Source organism: Agelaius tricolor, unplaced genomic scaffold, assembly GCF_023055355.1.
Source record: "Agelaius tricolor isolate 1412-34295 unplaced genomic scaffold, bAgeTri1.0.p SCAF_21, whole genome shotgun sequence".
Taxonomy (NCBI): domain Eukaryota; kingdom Metazoa; phylum Chordata; class Aves; order Passeriformes; family Icteridae; genus Agelaius; species Agelaius tricolor.
Window position 1 is genome coordinate 3,897,255 of NW_027269281.1, and position 17,039 is coordinate 3,914,293.

At 43.9% G+C, this 17,039-nt stretch overlaps 1 long non-coding RNA gene across 1 annotated transcript; it reads left to right on the plus strand.

Annotated features, from left to right (window-relative positions):
• Positions 1 to 232: 232 nt before the first annotated feature.
• On the plus strand, positions 233 to 16,839 carry LOC139598923 (uncharacterized). The gene is made up of 3 exons (XR_011682071.1): positions 233 to 284; positions 1,877 to 1,988; positions 16,754 to 16,839. It is a non-coding gene; the product is annotated as an uncharacterized lncRNA (long non-coding RNA).
• The last annotated feature ends 200 nt before the right edge of the window (positions 16,840 to 17,039 follow it).

Below are 17,039 nucleotides of genomic sequence, written 5' to 3' on the forward strand. Positions count from 1 at the left end.
CCAGGAGTGAAGCTGAGCCTTGGAAGAAGGGAGAAGTAGGGGGAAGGTGGTTTTAGATTTGTTCTTATTTCTCATTATCCTGCTCTGTTACAATTAATTGACAGTAAATTCAGTTATTTTCCCCATGTTGAGTCTGTTTTGCCTGTAATTGGCAGGTAATCTCCCAGTCCTTATCTCTCTCTCTCTTCTCCAGGATGAACAGGCCTAGCTCTCTCAGCCTCTCCTTGGATGTCACATTCTCCAGCCCCCAACCAGCTTGGTGGACCTCTGCTAGGCTTGTTCCAGTATGTCACTATCCTTCTTGTACTGGGGAGCTCAAAACTGGACACAGTACTGCAGATGCAGTCTCACAAGTGCTGAATAAGGGGAAAGGATCACTTCCCTGGACCTGCTGGCTACACTTTTGCTAATACAGCTCAAGATGCAGTTAGTCATCTTTGCTGCAAGGGCACTCTGCTGACATCATCAACTTGTCCACCAGGACCCCCAAATCCTCTTTTGGGGAGCTGCTTCCCAGACAGTTGGTCTCTGTCTTGTATTGTTGCATAGGGTTATTTCATCCCAGATGCAGGACTTTGGATCTGATTGTGTTGAGCTTCATGAGGTTCCAGTCATCCCATTTCTCCAGGTCCCTCTGAATGGCAGCCCTGATCTCCAGCATGCTGACTACTCCCCCAATTTGGTGTCATCTACAAACTTGCTGAGAATGCACTCCATCCCATTGTCCAGATCATTAATGAAGACATTAAATGCCAGTACTGGTCCCAGTACTGATCCCTGAGGGACCCCACTAGTTACTGGCCCCCAGCTGGGATTTGCACCACCAGTCACAATTCTTGGAGCTCAGCAGTCCAGCTAATTTTCCATCTACCTTATGCCCATATCCCAACAATTTAGAGATAAGACTATAGGAAACTGCATCAAGGGCCTTGCTAAAATCAAGGTATAAAACATCCACTGCCTTCTGCTTTTCCACAGTGCCAGTCGCTTCATTACAGAAAGCAATGAAATTGGTCAGGCATGATTTGCCCCTGCTGAAACCATGTTGGCTGCTCCCAGTCACCTTCTTATCTTTCATCTCTTTAGAAATGGCCTCTAAGAGGATTTTCTCCATAATCTTCCTGGGAAAAGAGGGTAAGGCTGACCAGCCTGTAGTTCTCTGGATCCTCTTTCTTGTCCTTTCTGAAAATAGAAGTGATGTTTGGCCTGTTCCAGCCATCAGGAACCTCCCCCAACTGCCATAGCCTTTCAAAGATGATAGACAGTGGCCTCCAAATTATATTGGTGAGCTCCTTCAGCATGCTTGGATGCATCCCATCTGGTCCCATAGACTCATATACATCCAATTGGCTTGGAGAGAGCAGGCCTTACCAGTTAAAACTGAAGCAAAAAAGCACTGAGTAACTTGGATTTCACAATGTACTTTATCGCTGGGTCCCCTGCCCCACTGAGCAATGGGCGCACTGTGAAAAGAAGTACAAACTTAGGTCATTTAATAGGATGAACCTTACCCTAGTTTCAGTGAGCTTTCCAAGAACTTAAGGAGGGAAGACATTGAAGCACAAAAGCTCAGCTAGTTATGACAACCTTGCCTGACAATAAACCTGTGGAAACTGGTTCTGAGCATGTAACAAAGGATGAAAACTAGCCCAGACCATTGTCTCTCATCACACAGCCGCACAAAGGATCGGCCCACTGTAGATAAGCTTAGGACTGTAACTGGGTGATAGTCCATTTGTATATTCTATATAACCTGTGTGTTACTTATGATTAGGGCCCCTCAGAACTAGGCTGGGTCACTGCATGCACATTGCAGTAAAGTATTTCCTTTTGCAATTCTGTACTTAAGGGAGTCTGCATCTCCTTCTTTTTTTAGCAATAAAGAATCCTGCAACAGTTTTGGCACCCCAGAAGGGACTTGGGCAACTCACTTGGCTACACCAGCCACTACGATCCCCTGTGAGTCAATGGCCCACTGATGGCAAAAGGTGAGTTCACCTGGGGAACTTGAGTGCAGGGGATATCATTTGGACGGATCATTTTTTTGCAGCAAGGAGGTGAGAATTAATAATAATGAGGACCAGACACAGTATAGTGAAAGGTTCACCTTTACGTGAATTGCTAACCAGTTGGGTGAAAATAGATGGAACCTGTGGGTTATCTAAGAAAAGAGCACTGGAACTGTATCCGAATACCTGGTCCACATTGACTTCCAATTGGTGGAATTGCAAACCAACCGTGGCCTGAGGTGGGCAGTTTTGATTATAATAGGCTGTATTTTTTTGCAGCTCAAATTGGAAGAACAGTTCCCAGGGCAAATGCATTATTGGTATATTTGAAATAGTTATGTCTGGCAATGGAAACTTCCCCCTCCAAAAGGGAACCAATCTCATGGTTCCTGTCAGAATGGGGAATTTTTTCAAACCTCTCTCCTGAAATCCCTTTCTACACCCATTAATGCTCCTCCTTCCCCTGTAATGTTGCAGAAAAGAGTCCAAGATGCAGGCAGGGGTAGTGAGAAGATAGAAGCATCCATGCAGGTACTCAGGGGATCTGCAAATGTGGTTGTGCACGTGTGCTTTCAGTAGTGAATTTAGATCCCTTCCAGCTCTCTGTGTTTATGTTTTATTTGAATCCTAGTTTGTGTGTGATGTTAACCACACCTTGTCTGTGGCAGTCTGTGTGACTGGCTGTATCAATGCCCTGTATATGTCCTCTGTGTGTGTGTGTGTCTCAGATACGTGCTCAGCTTCACTGCTGGCTGAGCCTGCAACTGGGAAAGTAACAGCTGAATCCCTCAGCTTGGGCAGAGACTCTGAATTCCTTGGGCTGGGATCCAGCAGCTGGGCAGGAGAGTTCTGACCATGGCTGCTGGAGGAGGCAGCTGTGCTCCTAACATCCCTTAACATTTTCATAGCCTTCACTCAATCTTGTTGTGTTGTGAGTACTCCTGAGATTACAGATATGTAACTCTTATGTGAAGGGTACTGATCCATTGCTCATGTGCCTACAGTGATAAATTTGTAACCAACTTTCTAGAGCTTCATGCAAGTACCCAAACTGGACCTGTGCTCATAAATCCTTGGGTTAATTGTATCAATTGGACTGAAAATATGTTTACAGAATATTAGAAGGACAATATGGTGTGTAAATGGCTCAAACTGCAGGACTGGTGACTGGGATTTGTAGTTTGGGGGATGAAAAGAGAGGCTTACCAGAGTCTGTACAAGACTTCCTGTAAGAAATCACCTTTACCTATCAAATTGATAATAATGTTGGCTATTAAGCCAGAGGAAACCTGAGAGAATCAGGCTAAGGCTGAGCTGTCTACAAACTGAATTTCCAAATTTGTGAATAATCAGGTAGAAAAGGGAAATGCACAGCTGAAAGGAAAGAGCCTCATCTTGCAAATATTTAAACCTGATAGAGCCAAATAGTAGACCCAAGTAGTACAGAGGAAATCATTGAATTGTAGAGGAACAAACATAACTCGACTCTGCCAATAATATACCTAGTGGAAATGTAAATCCCTCATTAGACAAATGCACTTCATCCTGCTTATAAAAAAGAGGTCGCTGGATGTGGGAACTCAGCACATCCCTCCGGATGTCCAGAGTTGCCGAGAACCCCGTTGGGGGGCTCAGAGACCCTGGCATGCTGCCCGGAACACCTGATGGCTTGATTTTGATCCTTCCAGCGAATTGCCAGCTTGGCATGGGGATGTGAAAGCCACACAGGTTTGAATGGTGTAATAACAAGGTGTTCACAGGGTGAAAAATGTAGATTTTAGGATTTTTGGTATAAGTGTTATGGGGACAAGATGGAGGAATCAGGGCTTGTCTAGTCCTTCTTCTTTCTTCTTCTTGTTCTCCATTTTCTGCTGTGATGTTGGCACTTGGGGATTGGTTTAGAGTAGAAATGCACTGTCTAACATAGGTGATAGGTATTGGGAATTAAAAGTAAATATGATCTACGTAGTTTGTAGTATAAAAAGACGACACTGCCTCGGGGGCGGGGGAGAGTGCTTGTGGCTGCCATGCTGAGCGGACCTCGGCTGGGCAGAAAGAAAATCTTGTAGATAAGAAATAATAAACAACCTGAAGAACGAAAAAGTGAAGAGTCCAGACTCATTCTTCAGAGTGCAGGCTGTCGCAGAACCATCCCACGCATCTCAGGGCAGAGAACAGACAGCCGACCCGAGAACTGGAAAGGACAGCCCAGGGTCAGCCAGTCCAATTGTTAATGATGCGAGAGGTCCTTGTCTCCAAGGATGCCTGATGCCTGTCGCCTGTCCCTGATGCAAGGACATATGTGATTTTTTTCCTCGCCTAAAGAGCTGGAACCTTTCTAGGGGTCCTTAAAAGAGCAACAACAATTTGAGCATAGGGATGAGTCAGGTGACTGTTTTGGTGCTGTCCTGCAGAACTACTCCCCCACTCCTCCTCCACCTTGAATGTAACTGCTAAAGGCGTCCACAGCAAACAGAGTTCAGCACAGGGGAAGGGACTGAGATAATATTCAGACCCTCCTTCTTCCAGGGAGTCAGAAATACCAGGCTTATTCACCAAAGCAGCAGAAACTTTGCTTTCAATGTTTCAGTTCAAACTGAATATGCTCTAAATTAACTACTCAGCCACCACCAGCTGAGATTAGGTATTTAAGGATGAAGAAGGCGGAGTCAACGAACTGAAACAGAGACTCTCCCTTAAATTTCTGGAGAGGTGGGGTTGCTCAAACTCCTGTGATGTGCCCAAGGATTTTTCCCTAGGAGATATTCCTTAGAACATAGTAAAGGAGAGACAGGGAGACATTCCTATTGTTTGAAAAACTTCTCTCCCACATGGGTTTCAGACTATAGTTCATTTGATCACTTCATGCTAATTGTGCTCCAACTACTCAAGAGGTAGGAAATACCCTGCAGTGAACCTGGCTGGAATGATCTACAGCTCTCTACAAATTGCAGGCAAAACAGCTTTGGGAATACAGCAAAAAGAATAATAGACATAGAATCATATAATCATTTTGGTTGGAAAAGACCTTCAAGATCATAGAATCTAACTGTAAACCTAACACTACCAAGCTCACCAGTAAACCGTGTCCCTAAGCACCACGTCTACGTGTGACCCTGTGGGGGATCTGTGCTGCAGCAGGTGTTCCTGAAGGACTGTACCCAATAGAAAGGACTCATGCTGGAGCAGTTTGTGAAGAACTGCAGCCCATGGGAAGGACCCACACTGGAGAAGTTCATAAAATCATTAAGGTTAGAAATGACCTTTAAGATCATTGAGTCAGTCGAACCATTAACCTAACACCACTGTGTTCACCACTAAACCATGTCCCCAAGTGCCACATCCACATGTCTTTTAAATACCTCCAGGGGTGGTAACTCCACCACTTTGCTGGGTAGTCATGAAGGACTGTATCCTGTGGGAGGGACCCCGCACTGGAGCAGGGGAAGAGCATGAGTGGGAAGGAGCCGCAGAAACAAAACATTATGTACTGACCACAACCCTCATTCCCCATCACCTTGTGTCACTTGAGTGGAGGTGTAGAAGAGTCGGAAGTGAAGCTGAGCCTGGGAAGAAGGGAGGGGTGGGGGGAAGGTATTTTTAGATTTATTCTTATTTCTCCTTGTCCTGCTCTGTTTAACTGGGAGTAAATTCAATTAAATTTTCCCAAGTTGAGTCTGTTTTGCCTGTGATGGTAATTAGTAAATGATCTCCCTATCTTTATTTGTACACAGAAGCTTTTCATCGTATTTTCTCCCCCATCCTGTTGATGGAGGGGGAGTTATAGAGTGGCTTGGTGGACACCTGGTGGCCAGCCAAGGTTGACCCACCACAGCAACTCTCTTTTCCCCCAAACTATCACTGTCTCCCTCTTCTTGCATAACTCTCTCTGTCCTGCCCCCCTGCCTTCCTCTCTGCCTCAGTCTCCAGGCTTGCCCCGTCTTTCTCCCTACATGCTCCTCTCCCTCTCTCCTCCTTTGGCACTTTCCTCCTCTGTTCACCTCTCTCTCCTGCACTCCCATCTCATTCTCTCTTCTTGACTTTTTCCCTCTCTTCCTGCCTCAGTGTGTCTCTTTGTCTCTGCCTGGCTCTTTTATTTTCTCTCTCTCCCTCTTTCCCTCTGTCTCTTCCAGCCTTTCTCTCCCCCTCCCCTCTGCCTGCCTGTTAGCCTCCCTGCTCCTCATGGCATCCCTGCCAGGCTCTCTCACTGCCTGTCTGCCTCCCTCTCTGCTTGCCTACCTGCCTCCTTTTTCTGTCTGCCTCTCTCCCTGCATGCGCGTCTCTCTCTGCCTGTCCCTGTCTGCCAGCCTGCCTCTCTCTGCTGGCCTGCCTTTCAGTCTCTCTGCCTGCTTTCCTCTCTCCCTGTTGTCACATAAAATTTAGGAAAGGGAGACCCTCTTGCTTTCTGGGTTATCAGCAGATGTAGTGGGCCCAAGGGCAGCTAGATCTTTCCCTTCTTAGTCAGTATATTATTTGTCTGTCCAAGTCTCTTAAGTTATATAAATATTGTTTTCTTTGAGGATGGTGAAAAGATAAAGTTTCAGTTGATTTCATTTCATGATTAGGTGGAGTTGGGGTGACTTCAGTCATACATGTAAAGCCTGTACAGGTTTTATTTCATTTGCATATGCAGGGACATGAAAAGCAATATGTATTTTCAAGTTAATGAAAGTTCAGCTTTCAGTCACTGGTTGGGCCATTCCTTTGGCTTAGCTCCCATTAGCTGCATTGTTTTAAACAGAGCATGACCGCAACACCTCTGTGCCCCTCCATCCTTTGTTCTATTGCTCTCTCAGGGGAGTACACCAAGCACCCTCAGTGTTCCTGCTCCTAAAGTTTGCAGACAGCTTTTTTTCTGATGAACTATTGCCAATGTGTGCACTCCTTGCTGAGCTTTGTCTTTCAGTATTTTTCCACACCTGTCTACCTCTTTCTCTCCCTACCCGCCTCTCTGCCTGACTGCCTCTGTTTGTGTCTCCTCTCTGCCTGACACTCTTGGCCCCTCTCCCTTTTTTCCTGCCCCTTCTCAGACTTCCTGACTTTGTTTGCCTGACTGCCTCTTTCCCTGCCAGCCCCTCTCTGACTACATCTCTCTGTCTGACTTCCTGTCTCTCTCTATGCCTACCTGCCTCTGACTCTCTGTCTGCTTCTCTCCATCTGTCTTCCTGTCTCTCTGCCTCTCAGCCTGCCTGCCTGCCTTCTCTGCCCGTTTCCCTGCCTCTCTCTCTGCCTCCCTGCCTCTCTGCCTCTCAGCCTGCCTGCCTGCCTTCTCTGCCCGTTTCCCTGCCTCTCTCTCTGCCTCCCTGCCGACCCCTCTCTGTCTTTCCTTCCTCTCTCTCTCTTTCCCTGCCCACCTTTTTTCTCTGCATCTGCTTCTCTGCCTGCCTTTCCCTCTGTCTTCTTGCCCCACTCACCCCATATCTCAGCCTGCCTGCTGGGATCTCTTTCTCTCTGCCTCCCTCTCTTCTCTGCCTGCTTCTTCTGGATGCCTGCTACTCAGCCTGCTTGCCTGTCTCTGCCTTAGTCTGACTACCTCTCACTCTCCCTGCCCTTCTGACTTCCTGCCTGTCTCGGCCTCCTTCCCTGACTGCTGTTCTCTTTCTCTCAGACTCCTTGACAGTCTCTTCCATGTTGGTGTCTCATTCTTTGTCATATTCCGCTCTAGGTTTCTCCTGCTTTCCCTGCATCACACACCCCCTCCCCCCCATCTCGCTCTACCTCATCCATCTTTCTCTCTCTGTAGCTGCCCCTCTTTCTCTGTCTCTCTCCTTCTCATGGATCCATTCTCCTATGAGGCTTACCCCTCTCTCTGGCCTTCTCCCCTTTCTCTCTCTGCCCTCTCCTGTCACTCTTGGTCTCAGCCTCCCTCTGTCTCTTCCTCTGCACCTCCCCTTTTTGCCCTTCTCTCATTTCTCTTTGCCCCTTCTCTCCTTTTCATAACATCCTTAACTCTTAACAGCTATTCAAATTACTGTGAAAAATGCCATTCACTTGTGTTAAAATTTTAGAAGTTTAATAGTAATGAAAGTAATAATAAAAATAGTAATAAAAATTAGGACAATAAGAATTTGGGCAAAGTTAGGACAATAAAAGACAATAAAAAGCAAAGAATTATGGACGTCCGGGTGCTTTTGCTCTCTGCCACAAAAGCACATTTTGCTAACAAAGGATTAACCTTTAAAAGCAATAGCATATTGCATATTCATATATCTCATACATGATTCAAATATTCCTTTCAAACCAAGGGTGTTTCTGCTTAATGTAAACTTCCCCCCTTCATCTTGTAAATCAATCGCCTTGGTCTCTCGAAGTCTGGGTTGTCCCGATAAGGAGGCAATAATTTTTCTCTTGGGATCTTAGTGTTTTGTTGCTGTTATTTCTATGCAAACAATTTCTTGATTATCTTATCTATTCCTTGAGCTAGTTACAAAAAGTATCTTACATCACATAGTTTCTATTTTAATATTATGCTATAGCCTAAAAACTATATTTACTACACTACTTAAAAGAGATTAATATAGAACTACTTAAAAGAGATTAATACAGCATAACTTTCCAACATAACACATATGGTATTCATTTTAATATTTTGTGAAAAGCCAATCATATAATATGCATTTTTCACAATCCTCCCTCTTATTCTTTATAAATCATTTGGTTTGAGTAATATTTCTTGTCAACTTGTGTGAAAAATGCATATTATATGATTGGCTCTTCACAAAATATTAAAATGAATACTATATGTGTTATGTTAGAAAGTTATGATGTATTAATTCTCTGAAGTAGTGTGTGAAATATAGTTTTAGGTTATAAAATAATGTTAAAACAGAAACTATGCTATGTAAGGTACTCTTTAACTAGCTCAAGAAAGAGATGACATAATCAAGAAATTCTTCGCACAGAGATAACAGCAACAAGCTCCAAGAAAAGAAATATTGCCTCATTACTGGAAAAGACAAACTTTCTTCCACCTCCTTTTCATCTTTGAGGCTCCAACAGGATTAAGGAGGAGAAGTTGACAATAACCAGAGAAGCCCCTTTGTTTGAAAAGTATTTATGCATCATGTATGAGATATATGAATATGCAACAGGCTATTGCTTTTAAGACTTAATCCTTTGTTAGCAAGCCATGCTTTTTTTGAGGAAAGCACCTGAATGTTCGTATTCTTTGCTTTTGTTGTCCTTTATTGTCCTAACTCTGATTGTCCAAATTCTTATTGCTCTAATTTGTATTACTGTTTTTATAACCATTTTATTACTATTAGGCTTTTAAAATTTTAAAACAAGTGATTGGTGTATTTCACACTTGCATTCTTTGGACTATGCTGGTAATTAAAAAAACCAGGGGATTAAATAAGGAAGAAATATCAAAACACTTGTAACATATAAAAGGAAGAATCTTAATTTTTTCTACTATCTTATCTTCAATACATTACTCTACTAGCTAGTTTTTGACATTGTTTTCTAATTTTGGACTGGTACCTGGGTTATTTTTTTTTTATATTTTTTGCTTTTCTCAGGATGACATCTCTGTTGTCATCTATTTTTAACAATCTGATATATTAAACTTTCTACAAACACTTCCTTTAACTAATATATAGTCTAAAGCTAACTTATTTTGATATATTACAGTTTTTGCTTGGCTTTGCTGACTTGATATCAATTTAATGGTTGAGTAGCTTTGTTTGTTATCGTCTTTATAACTGTTTGGAGTTTTATAATACGATTTAGCATATAATTTGGGGCTAATACAGAGTTAGATTGCTGTGTTAGTTTTACTTTTTTTTACTAGTTGTTTTTTATTGAATCTTGGACTATATCTTTAAGATTAAATGTAAAACCAATTTATCTCATTCTTTTTGGACATTCAATTCTCTGTTTATTACTATTTTTTCTTGCTTTGCTTACAGGTACTTAATTTGGATGGGTTATAACAGTTATAGGTTAAGGTTAGAATATGAAAACTCTGACTAAAATAGTCTTAATTTTTTTGTTGGAAGTGGAAGTATTTTTCTTTAAGGAGGTGTTGGACGCATCTTAGGGTTTATTTAGGTAGTATTTGAAATTAGTGATGTAAGTTTGGCTTTATTTCTCAATTAGGTGTGGTTTTTTGTACATTCTTTGGATTATTTGGGTCTTCCTAAACTATTACTACTTAGTCTCTGAAAGTTAATTTGATATTACTTGGTTTAGACGTGATAGTCTATTCTTTAGGTTTTTTAATAAGTTCTTTGATTTTGCTGGTATGAATTTACTCTTTTTCTTTGGTTTGGATTGTTGTTTTAGTAGTACTTGAAAAGGACTTCTTAAAAGCACAGGGACAGCGATAAAAGGAAGACAACACTACATTAACTTTTGCTATTAGTTTTCTTCAAAACTTTTTGGGTTTAGCAAAAAGCTTTTTTTCTACAGCTGCCTCTTCTTGTATCCAGCTGTGCTAACAGCTGTAGAGGCAAATTCATATTTTTGTGAGCTATAATTAGTTAAACAAGAAAGGTCAAGTCGAATTTAACACACGATCAATCACATCTATTGCTTTTTACTCTTTGGGCAACATTTAACTGTTTTAGCATTACGGACTCATTCTTCAGAACAAAAGTTTCTTCTTTTTAACAGTAAGAAAAAAGAAAAGAAACAAACAGAAAGAAAAAAGAAATTTTGCTTTAAAAAAATAAACAACTTTGTGAGGTTTGGAGAGCTAGCGAGAGATTAATCTTATTTTTAGCGCTGGCCCTTCTCCTTCTTTTCACAGCAGTGCATTCAACGGCTGTCCCTTATTCTTCTTCCGTTCCTGCTACTGCACCGCAGCGGCCCTGGCTAGGGCGGACTCTGCCCTAGCGGGAGTGGGGGGGGAACTCGCAGACAGCTACCGTCGCGGGGACCCTGGGGGCATGCTTCGGCTCCCTTTCGCCCTCTCTCTCTCTCTCTCTCTCTCTACCTCTCTCTCTTTCTCTCTCTCGACCTACTTGCCGGGACAAAGGCTGCCATCCTGGACTCGGGACCCCGGCAGGCTGGGAGCCAGCCCCTGCAGCTCTGCCACTGAGCTAGCTTACTCTTGGGCGACAAACCAGCGCAATCTGCGCCTAGCACCGCCGCCGTGTTGGCAAGCGCATCTGGCAACCTTTTGCTCTCTGGGACCTTGGTATAACTAAACTAGCTCTCAACCCTAGTGGTGCTCTATGTAAACTGTGCTTTGCACCGCTTCTAGTGGGTGGGGGAACACTGGGAGTTGCTGCGCTGGGTCACCCCTATGAATTGGCCCTCATATGAGAGCGGCCAAACACTTTTCAACTTGGACAACTCTAAACTTGGCTTCCCTAGGTGCTCCTGACATTGTTTTTCCTTAGTTAATATATCTTCTTTTCCCTTCAAGGAGAGCCTGTTCTGTTAAACTTTCTTGGACTCTAGTTTGGTATTGAACAATTTCTAAACAACTATGTGTTAAGACACTTCCTTGCCTTTCATACAGAAACTGTATTCAAACTCTTGTCCTCTTTTAGCACTAAGACATCATTACATTCTAACATCTTAGAGTCCGCTAACCATCTCTCCCCTTTCTTTAACTTCTCTCTTCTTTCCCTTCTCACATTCTCTTCTTTTCCTTATCTTTTCCTCTCTTCTCTGATTCAACACACCTCGGACCACACGAGGTGTACACACAACTAGTTTACTTCTAAAAGTAAGCTTATGACTTTCTTCTACTAGGATTGCAGTAGCTGCTATAGCTTGAATGCATACTGGCCAGCCGTGGCTCACTGGGTCTATCATCTTTGATAAATAAGCTACTGGTCTCTGTACTGTTCTTTACTCTTGAACTAGAAGTCTATGAGCTACCCCATTTTCTACATTTATGTACAGATGAAAGGGTTTTTCTAATGAGGGTAAGCTTAAAGCTGGTACTGAGGCCAGTTTTAACTTCAACTCTTCTAATTTAACATCATCTTCCTTGGTCCATTTTATATCATCTCTAAGTTTCTTCCTCATATGCTGCTACCTGCCCCAGGGACTAATAAGACATCTCCCATCCAAATTCTAGTTTCTCCCTCAATTATCACATCTTTAGTGACAGGTACTATAAAACTCTCTTTTTGTTTGTTACTTTTTACAGTGTCTTTGCTTACACTATAACTTTTTGGAATATTTAATAGGCAGGTTCTTTCTGCTCCTGTGTCTACCACAAACTCTAATTTTTCTTCTTGGGGACTCACTTTTAACGTTATCACAGACTCTAGATGGTATTTGTCTTCTAGAAAATAGAGCCTATGTCTTCCCTATTCTTCCTCTGGGCCCATCTCTCGGAAGATTTTTAGATCTTTTATCTGATCAAGGCAGTTTCTTTTATAATGTCTTTTGACTCTGCAGTAAAAACAGATATTTCGAGAATGCTCCTGAGATTTGATTTGTACTAGAGTTCTGTTCTTTTCCTTTCCCCTGTCTCTATGACCTTCATGTTTAGGAGTGGTGCTTGGGGGTTTTACATTCTTCTGAAAATTACTTTTTTGCATTGTGGTTACCATAATTTTTGTTTTCACTTTAGCTTTTTCTTAATCTCTTTGGACATACATCTTTTGAGCCTCCTTTAATAACCTATCCAGTGATCTCTTGTGTCAGTCTTCTATTTTTTCTATTTTTTTTTTAAATATCTGGCTAGGTATTAGTGACAAAATTAATTCTTAACAGAGCTTGTCCCACAATAGTCTCAGGGTCTATTTTAGAATATTGTTTCATATTTCTCTTAAGTCTGTTTAACCATTCAGTTGGAGTTTCTTCTTTCCCCTGCTGTCCCTTAAAAGCCTTTTTAGCATTTTGCCTTCGGGGTGCTGCTTCTTTTATTCCCTTGATTATCAAATTACGATAATCATTCATTTGTTTTCTCCCCTCCTCATTATTTTGACCCTAATTAGGAGGTGCTATTGGCATTTTCTGATCTCCTGGGGGGCCCTGCTGGTTCTCCCTTTCCCAAATTTTTGTTCCAGCAGCCCCAATCATTTGTCTCTCTTCCTGAAAAAAAAACTATTTTCCTTATAGATTGTATCTCTTCTCAAGTAAAAATCTTTGGACTTAAGAATTGGTCTAATTGTTCAGCTGTGTTTATGGGATTTTTCCCTTGTTTTGAGGAAAGATTAGGGGAGGGCTGTCTTTTGTCTGAGCTTCTTGTGTTTCGATAAGGTGCTTCTTCTTCAGGGAGAAAGTTTTCTTGAACAGCAGGAGCTGTCGTTACCAAGGGAACAGGACCTAGGGTAGGGACAGATGGAAGTGTCAGAGGAAAGGGAGTGAGGGAAGGGATCCGTGCCAAGTCTTGGTCTTCTAAGGGGAGGGCATAGGCAGGGTCTGCTGCCGGAACCGCCAAAGGAGGGGGGTCTTCCAGTGGAAACCAAACTGGAGCATGGATGGCCTGCGCATGGTTTATGGCGGCTGGGTTGGCAGCTCCCAGCTCAGCTGACAGAGACAAAGCAGGTGAGGCAAGGGCGGCGGCAGTGGTAGCGCCCAGTGCAGTCAGTATGGGCAGAGCAGCCAGGAGTGGGGCAGTGGGGACAGCCACGGGAGAAGCGGTTGGGGATGGGACGGCCGGGACAGACGGGACCCCTGGCACAGTCGGCATGGCGACAACAGACCACGCGGCAGGAGGGACCCTCGGCATGGCTGGTGGAGTGGCTGAGGGCCAGGCGGCCGGGACTGGGGCAGACAAATCCACCGGCAGGGCCAGAGCCGGCACAGGGGCTGGATCGCGTGGTGCAGCCGCAAGCGGCAAGACTGGAGCTGGGATGGGGGCTGGGGGGAGTGGCGCATCCATGAACGGTGGGGGAGCAAGAGGGAACGGAGGAGGTAATACCTGTAAAGGATCTTTCTTTTTTTCCTCTTGTTCCCAGTCCTTTTCTTTCCCCTTTTTTCTTTTCTTGCTTTGTCTCAGGGGTTTCTGATATTTTAAAGATTTTTATTCTCCTATGATCTCCCATCCAGCATGTAGCATATTCTCTTTCTTCTGGATTAAACGGTTCTTTTGAATTTACAAATAAATTCTGACAAATCTAAACATCAAAAAAACCCGTATCTGGGCAAATAAACATGCTCAGATCTTATTTCCTTCTTTGCCCATTCTATCATACAAAATTGGATCATCTTTACCTTGTCCTTTCTCCTTGTAAAAGGATTTGTATTCCTGTTAGTTAACATAACTCTCAGAGGGCTATCTTGGGGTATCTCTGCTGGTACCCTTTTATTCCTTTTTTTTTTTTTTTCCTGTACTCAACTTACTGGTTTTCTGTCCCATTTTTCAAGATCTTATCTATTCGTCTCCTGCCTCTGTTTCCCACTTTAACAACTTAAATACTACCTTCTTCCCACAACACAAAAAAACAAAACCCTTCCTCTCACAATACAATTCAATACACTTCCCTCTAAGGAGATATAGTAAAGCTTAAAATAAACAATCTACATTAGATATACTATCATTCATCTACATTTACTCACACCCTCAGGCCTATTCATTCATACTTCTCAACTTCTGCTTAGCCGAGTTTTTGGTTCTTGGTGCCGTGCCCACCCGGACTGTGTAAGGTACTTTTTTTTCGACACCCCAGAATTTTAAGTACTGATACTCCTAAGTTTCCCTACTGACTTAGGTTCAGCACCCTGTAAATTTCCCTTTTATTTTATTGGACAGAGGAAGGAAACATTAGCACACCTCTTAGACTTACACGAAGCGGACCCTTGTTGCTAGAGAATCACTGGTCCGTGTAGGCCCTCACCCTGACCCCTTCCACCTCCCCTGAGGTTTGGCTATTCCTCTTCCCTAGAGATAGCCTCAGAGTCAGGGGTTCAGACCTCCGCACCTTGCTTAAGCTGGACTTCCCACTCCCCGTATCCTTGAGGGAATGGGCCACACAACTACCCCTTGCAGCTGCAGTGCTAAAAGGTCCTACGATACTGTAGCCCTCCCTTGCTTTGGGGTTGGCTTCTCTGGGCTTCAGTACCGCCGGGCCTCCGGGAAGGGCCCTGAATCTGGTCACGTCTGGTGCCAGTTCACCTGTTAGGCTGTCTGCGTGTGACTCTCTCCCCACAGTTCCCATACACCGGGGAACAATGGCTTGTTTGCGGGTCACATATTCCTTTTGCTACAGCCCCCCACCCACCCAGGAAGCTGAAGCTGATTTTGTGTGTGACTCACTCTCACACACAACAAGACAACAATAAGGTACCTTTTACTTTCAAATCACTTGTTAAAATCTCACATGTTATTGGCTATTTCAAGGTGCTCTTGTATCCCACACCCCTGAGTCTCTAGTGTTTGCTACTCTCAATCTAGCAGCTTTTAAGCCTAGGTGCTCTTGAGTTTGGCACTCATGAGTCTCTTGTGTGGTTTTAGACCCTTAACCTAGCAAAAATTCTAGGGGCCCCCTCCACTTTTTATCCCGCTTTCCCAGTGGATTGTGCCAGGAAAACCCTCAGCTCCCTCTCTCCAAGGGGTCCCACCCCTTCCCTGAGACCCAGGCCCAGTTACCCCGGGGGATTCTTTCACTCCTTTTATCTCTCACTTCATCCTTTTACTGGCCGTTTGTCTCGCGAAAGAACGGAACCACAGCATGGTGTGAAAGGTGGTCTGAAGTTCCTCTCATTTGCCTCATGACCATCCCAAGGACAGACACCGGGACCTGGAGGACCCTGATCAGAATTCTGGCCTGCCTGAGGTGGATGCACGCCAAGATCCTGAGGCCCCTGAGCAAAGTTCTGGCCTGCCAAGTGATTGTTCGCAGCTGTGTCTACAATGACTGCTTCTAGCAGGGCCTGCCAAGGGGCGACACGCCCTATATGCTTGCACCTGCTTTGCGACAATAGCCCAGAAATTTTCCCACCTCTTGGCCAGATGAACTTGCTGGGGCAACTTTGGTAGCCCTCCCCCACGGAAAAGCCTTCATCTGCTCCACTACCACCATGACAGACGGAGATTGAAGCCCCCTCCCAAGGACTGAGACTGAGACCCCCGTAATTCTGATACAGGGGTGCTGGCCTGACTGAAGCGGGATGCCTGCTAAGTGTTGCCTGCAGATGTGTTCACTGGACCTAGACTGGTTTCCCATAGAAACCAGCCCTGAAACAATGGGTCCTGCTCACAGCTGATATTGACTTATCCTGCTGAGAACATGGACTGTTTGTACCTGTCTTCAATACCTTTTTTCCCCCTCAGCGATTTCAAGATCTGTTCCCCCCCTCAGCAATGGACTATAATAGAACCTTGAGTTAACCAGGACTTTGAGATCACCCCAACGTGACTAGGCAAACTCCATCGACTGGACCACGAGGACTTTGTCTCTCTACGTTTGGTCGTTTGGTAGCTATACTCTCTCTTTCTCCCTCTCTTTTCTATTCGTTTCCTTTTCCTAATTCCTTTAACACATTTGCGGTGGTCATTCAATAAAGGTACATTTGTTTTGATTGATACTGCAATCTCCTTTCCGTGTTGTGTTTTTTGCACTCTGAGATCAGCTAACGAACCATCACGACATCTGTTTGTATGAGTGGATCGTGACATGGGAGACTCCTCGCTCACGTAGCAGGTCTAAGATAACCAGCCCGCCTCTCATTCACAGAGATTCTTCTCCCCCCGTACCTGCCCCCCTGAAAAGTACTTACAATCCTTTCTCCTTTCCAGGTCTTCGTGTACACTTAGTCTTAGGGGGCAAATTACTGCGGTTTTAGGGAGCCTCTTCCCTTTTCTTTGTTTTATTGTCTCTTTTTGTCCACAGGGTTGGAACCTGTGTCTGCCGATCACGCCAGAAGAAACAGAGCGAGGCTGCCAAACTTGACAGGGCGCCTCCCTCACTCAGAATCCTCCAAGGTCTCGGCAGCGAGGTGTTAGATCAGAGTTATGGCACCAATTGTGAAAAATGCCATTCACTTGTGTTAAAATTTTAGAAGTTTATAAGTAATGAAAGTAATAATAAAAATAGTAATAAAAATTAGGACAATAAGAATTTGGGCAAAGTTAGGACAATAAAAGACAATAAAAAGCAAAGAATTACGGACATCCAG